Here is a 6,295-nt window from a genome sequence, read left to right on the forward strand (position 1 = left end):
TCTGCTTGTAGGCAATATGCAAATCAAAGGTGAGACTGAGACAAGAGGTTACTTGAGTATCTCTATATACTTGAATGTACCTTAAATATACCACAAATAACTCCGCCAAAGTCATGAAGACTTTTTGTGGAGGAAAGGATAATTCCTTGTATTAGCAAGGAATTATCACTCTAGCCCTTCATCTCACATCCCTGATTCCTCGCACGGAAGACATGGAGTAGATCCCTCTCCGTTTCATTTTAAAACTAGCTTTGATATTAACACAATTACTTCCACACAGATAGCAAATGGATTTCATTTTCAGGCAGGGGTAATGTTGCCAGCTGCAAAATTAATCAAAGTCTGTTCTAGTAATACTAGTTACATATTTTATGTATAATAATTTCCCTACTTCCGAAGCATCTCAAATATCTTCCAATATAATAGATTGCTGGCTGAAAATGGGGAGGATTAAAGCCACAAGAGAAATTAGGTCTGTAGTGAGATTATAAATAACATCAGTGTAGTACCAAACTCATCTTGTCTTGGCTTTTCTTGTCTCATCTCCTCCTCAACAGTTGTCAGCCTTTCGAATGACAAACCCCACCATATTTTCCACTGGGTGTATGGACTTCTATATGGTTTGCCTGCCTTGCTTTCAGTGTCCTGACCCTCATTGCAGCACCTGAGCACCTGTGACATGCTATAAAAATCTGCAGTGCTCATTCCAGGGAACCATCCAGCATTAATTTAATAAACAGCAGATGTGAGATCAAATTAACTTAAAGCTGAAGCACGGGTTACATCCTGAGAGCCAGGTCCTGTGCAGCACTGAGCACCTCTCCTTCCCACAGCCAGCACGAGGGCAGCAGAAGGGCAATCATTCCTTATCAGGGTAAAACCAGCATCACTCAGTCACACACTGCAACCATACATTCCCGAACATCCATGCAGCAACCAGAAAACCCCATTTCTTTAAGACGCTTTGCTCTGTGAAATCTGGAGGGAGGGGGACGTCACTGCAGTTTGCACGCTCCTCCGCTCCTCTCTGGGTCCAGTGCTGCTCAGTTCGTACCCAGCAGCATTAAATGGGGGAATCCTGGGTTTCAGCCCGTCTAGTTCCAGCAACAAGCACCAGATACAACAAATTGTACAAATTCCCAAAGGCTCATGGTGAGAAATACGATTTCTAAAGGCCATTTTTCAAGGAGGCTGGTACTCTGCACAGGTCACACGTTGGGCGACCAAACCCAAGGGATCCAAGATCAGCTATTCCCTTTTGAAAACCTTGGCCTTAAATAATACAGGTATCCTTGACTACAGGCCCTCCTGCGCAGAGTTGATTCAAATCCCATGGACAAACCCCATCCATCTTCACCTTGCCTCAGTTTCTGTGCTGGTGAGCAAGGGAGCTGGTGAGCAAATACTGCCTTTGGATTAACCCTATAAATAATATTGATTAAAAAAGGATTTCCTTCTTTTGGAAATTAATCATAAATCATCATTTCCTATAAATGAAAGGTTTATCCCTCACCTCCCTGGCCCTGTTTTTATATGATGTGGGGAATGAGCATATTTTACAGAGGTTTCTGCTTGTGACCTTGTTAAATCTCACTGCCAGCTTCTTTCTGCATCATTGGGCCATAACAAAATTTTCATCAGCTCCTGTGTGTATTTGGAAGGCAATGTCTTCCAGTGGTACATGTGCAAGGGACTCAGTCTGACTGGGACAAAAGATGCCATTTAAAGGTTTTAATGATTTTTTTATTGTGGGAGAAAGCTGCGACTCTGGCCTGATTCTCAGGCACCTGGCTCTGAGCCTCCTCATTATTATTATCTTCCTTTGTCTGAAAAAGACGTGGATAATTTGGGTAATCCAGATGTTCACAAAAACTGAATGCAAACATCCCAGCTATTGAAGCTTGTAGACTGAGCTAAACAGAACTAAGGCAGTGTTTCCCCCACAGTTTTCAATGAAATCTGAGACTTGTCCTTGGAATAAGGGCAAGCCAGTAACAAGATTGGGTTCAAGTGTTTTGGGTCATTTAGTAGAATTCCATGATTTTGCAAGGATCTGGTAACTTTGGAATCCACTGTCTTGCATTCTGCACTCCTGCAAATCTCTTCCCCACTTTAGCCCTTTCTCAAATAATTTTTATGCTATAAAAGGCACCGACAGAAGGGATTTGAAGGTCCCTGAGAGTTGGGTGCCTGCATATAAACTGTGCCTGAGCCCCCTCTCCTGCCAGCACTAGTTCAATATGGAAAAAATTCAACTCCTCAAGGAGGCAGAGGCACGCTGCACTAACAAGGAACCTTAGGACTGCCTGTTTTCTTTGAATTTGCCCTCTCTCTCCATGATCTTGTCTTGGATGTCACTGCCAGCTCTCCAGGGCAAGCCCTTGGCCTCTGTTTATTTTGTAAAATGTCATCTGCATGTTTGAATCTACAGAAGTGGGACATAATAATGATAATATCTCCTTACTCATTCCCTGTTTGGGCTTGACACAGGGGACAAAGCCAGTTAATGGAATGCTTGAGAAACACCATCTTTGCATTCAAAGGTGATCTGATTTTTTTTCCTTGTCTCCATTCCTGTGATAAAGAAGATTTCCCTCTCCTGTTCCTAACTGCTTCGTCACCAACAGAGACTTCAGGTGGAGCAAAAGCAGTACGAAGAAAACCAACACGGAAGGGGGAGAGATCTCCTTTCAGTGAAATGTGCACTGAAATGAGCAGAGCAGAGGGATGTGCAAGGCTGTTTCTCAGAAGAGGAGGCTTGAGCTGCCTCTGGGGAAATCTGCAAGGTACTGCTAACCTCACAAGAGTGACTGATTTATTCGTATTTATTTCAGATTGTCTGTGAAGTGCCAGAAGACTTTGAAAGACATTTTTAACTAAATCAAACATTTCTACTGTGTAAGAGATTTTTGGCCATGCAGGGAAGCTAAGACACCTGTATGGGAATAAAAACAACAGAGAAAAAGCAAGTGTAGTAATGATTATTTCCAAAGCAGTAGATATGGTTATGAAGCCCAGGCTTCTCCCAGACTTCTTTCCTTCTTGGAAGTTGGCTGTGGAGTGGATGGGTTTCCAACCATACAATACTCCTGTAGCCTCTTATTATTTCCTGGAGCATCCTCATGGCAATGATCAGACTCTGGGAACAAAGGCAGTGTCATGGCTTTACAACAACTACAGCATCCACAGTGAGAAACCAGCTTTCCATTGGTAATGAGCAAGGCATCTAATGTGAGATGCTCCAAAGCTGCATCACCCACATGATTCCTTTCTAGACTAGTTTCCATCACAAAATGCACACAGTGAGCAGACAAAACTGGCAGCCCCTTGCCTGCCAGCCCGGCCCTGGGTACTCGAAGCCACCGCAGGCACATGTCCTCCAGCCAGGGCACCACAGTCCTGACCCAGGGCAGCCCCCATGGTTCCAGCCTTGCAGAGATCCTCAATGGAGCATGGAGCAGATAATATATTCACTTCACAGCAGGGCAGTATGGCTAATGCAACATCTCTCCCTCCTCTCTGTGAGCTGATTAAGATTTGACTCCAAGCGCAAGAGCCCTAATGCATTAACCTATTGTGTTGCCTTGAAATTCTCATGCATTACTGAGCTGGGAGTTAAGGGAGCTCAACACCTTGCAGGATTAGCTCCATAACGAAGCTCTGGGAAGCATCCAGTTGTATTTACCTCTGGACAGGCTGTGCTGATGGAGAGCAGGGGGAATCTTCTCACCACCTTTGTCTCCTGGCTGGTTCCCACCTCTCTCTCCTCCACAGCTGTGTGACATGGTGAACATCTTTTTCTCTGACCATTGACTCATGGGGTCAACAAAATGCACTGGGAATTTCTGAATAAGGTTCATTATTCATAAAACAACAAAAGGATTTGTGATTCTGGCTATGCTAAAACAAAGCAACAAAACAAAGTGAGCCAACCATTGAAAACACAAAGGAAGCAAAGCAGCAAGTCATGGCCTCATTAAGGCTTCCAGCTCTACAACTACTAAAGACCTCATGTTACAAATCAGATGAACCTCTACATCTTATTTGTAAATGCCAGACTTCATTGTAAAGAGCCCGTAAAGAGCAAGGAGGCAGTTTTCGCTTCTCTCGAGATCCAAGAAGATGGATTTTTAAATTAGAGAACAGAAGTATGTCTCTCCAGACAAGTTTGTTCTCCAAGGATAGCTTTGGTTTCACTGCTCAGCTTTGTAGATCTAAATTAGGCTCTTGTCCTTCTTCACCAGAGGGCAAATGCTGCCCATTTTATTCGCTAAAAAAATCTGGACTTGACTGATTGACAAATCCTTTCCTTTTTCTCTCCATAATCGGCACCAGCTACAGGTCACAACTTCCCGACGGGCACAAACCTGTCCGAGGACACTGCATGCTACGAGCAAAGCAGGGCTTGATGAGACCCACAATGTAATTAGCCAGATGAGGTGGCTGAGTAAGTTACAACCTCTCCCAAGCTACTGGCCTGATGTATTAATGTGAAGTGTAATAAATCTGCTGGACACCCCGAGCTATGAACATCAGGGGCTCAGTGGTGCATGTACCGTCTGTCCAGCTGGAGAACAGGAGCTGGGAGCTTCTCCAGCCACCTCCTGGTTGAATCGGTGGAGCTCAGGAGGTGCCAACCTGATTTGAAGCCCTCGATCTCAGTGCATAGACACAATCTAGAACAGCACCCATGCCAGGCATTAGCACCCTGAGCAGGTCATTTTAGCCAGGCATGGAGAGCAGAACAGAGCAATCCAGGCGTTCCGATGTCTACCTCAAGTGCTCTCACCGAGGCTGCTGTGAAAGCAAGGATGAGATTTGCTAGAGATAGACCCTGCTCCAAGCCCTGTCTTGATGACTTCAGGCTTCAAGTTCATGCCCACATCAGTGTGAATGTGATCTCTGTCCTCTGTGCAAAAATCAGCATTAAAAAATGCAGTCAGTGCTAAAAACTTGGTCATAAATATTGTGCTTGGCACCAAGCTTTGGCCATAAATATTTCCTTGGTTAACCAATAGGAAATGATAGCTCTTAAATCTCAATTATAGTTGAGTAGTAACTGGCTCACGCTCATTGGCACTGGGGTCCTGCCTTGCTTGTGCGGGAAATAAGGGCAGCTTTCCCACAGCTTCTGAAGCAATCCTGAAATGCTGATTTCTGGTGATCTCCAGAATTCAACAGCATTTTGTCCTTCTGGAGTTTGGAAGAGCTAGGATGAAAAAAAAAACCATATATACTGCCTTAAGCTCTGTCCAAAAGCTTCCTGCACTAGATGTTGCAATGACAGTTCTGTTCCAGCGTATTATTTTTCAATCAGTCTCCTCATTAATGGCTGGATTCATCCGTATATAGCTGACAGACAGTCTTAGGACGAGAATCTTCAGAAGTACTGTCCAAACAGGGGAGGAAAGATTTCTTTAGGAAATCTATGGAATTGGGAGTTGTTGAGATGCTACCATCCCGTCTGGTAGACTGGCTATAATCAAGCCAGTTGAGATGACCTTTGGTACCTACTATAAAGTCTGCATTCAAAGTTAAAAACTAAAAAAAAGGGGGTTCAGAGCATCATCTTTTTATGGCTGCCAGACAAGCTGTGGCCACACTCACTATACTGGTACCTGATCTGGGTGCTGCATCTCTCCAATGTGCACCTAGGAAGGTGGAGAGGGGTCAGTCCAAGAGCTCCAGAAAAGGATATCATAATAGTCTGAACTAGGGCCAAAGATCCTTTCTCCCTTCACTTCTCTTTTTGAGCAACAGATAAGAAAGTCTCTCGGTCACTAGGAAGGTAGCACCTGGTTTGTCTGTGTCCATCTCCCACGTTACTGGTACCTTCAGGCTCACATCTTCTTTCTGCTCATTAAGACACATGCTTCTATTATTTTCCTGCTGACTGGCCTACATGAAAAGAAACATCAGCCATCTGTTACTCCCACAGTTTTCTGGATCACAAGGGTTTCGTTGATTAAGGAGGAAGCTTTTCAAAAAGGCACCCGTTTCCCACTGATTTCCAAAAACCATACTATCTTCCTCTAAAATTACAGCTTCTTTGCCTGCTTTCAAAGCACAAGTCCTGCATATTAATAACACACCGGCCTTTGCTTGGGTCCAGATTCATGTACAATGCCTGTGTTTGCACAGCAGTTATTTACAGCACTACGTACTGCTCAGTCCGAGTAGAGGAACACAAACACTTGATTTCAAGTGCCTGAATATCTTTGGAGATCTGGACCATGCCCATCAAAGTGTTGTCAGAAAACCACAGCAGTCTCATGCTATTTAAGAACTCAGTTAT

The sequence above is a fragment of the Gymnogyps californianus genome, chromosome 17 (assembly GCF_018139145.2).
Source record: "Gymnogyps californianus isolate 813 chromosome 17, ASM1813914v2, whole genome shotgun sequence".
Taxonomy (NCBI): Eukaryota; Metazoa; Chordata; class Aves; order Accipitriformes; family Cathartidae; genus Gymnogyps; species Gymnogyps californianus.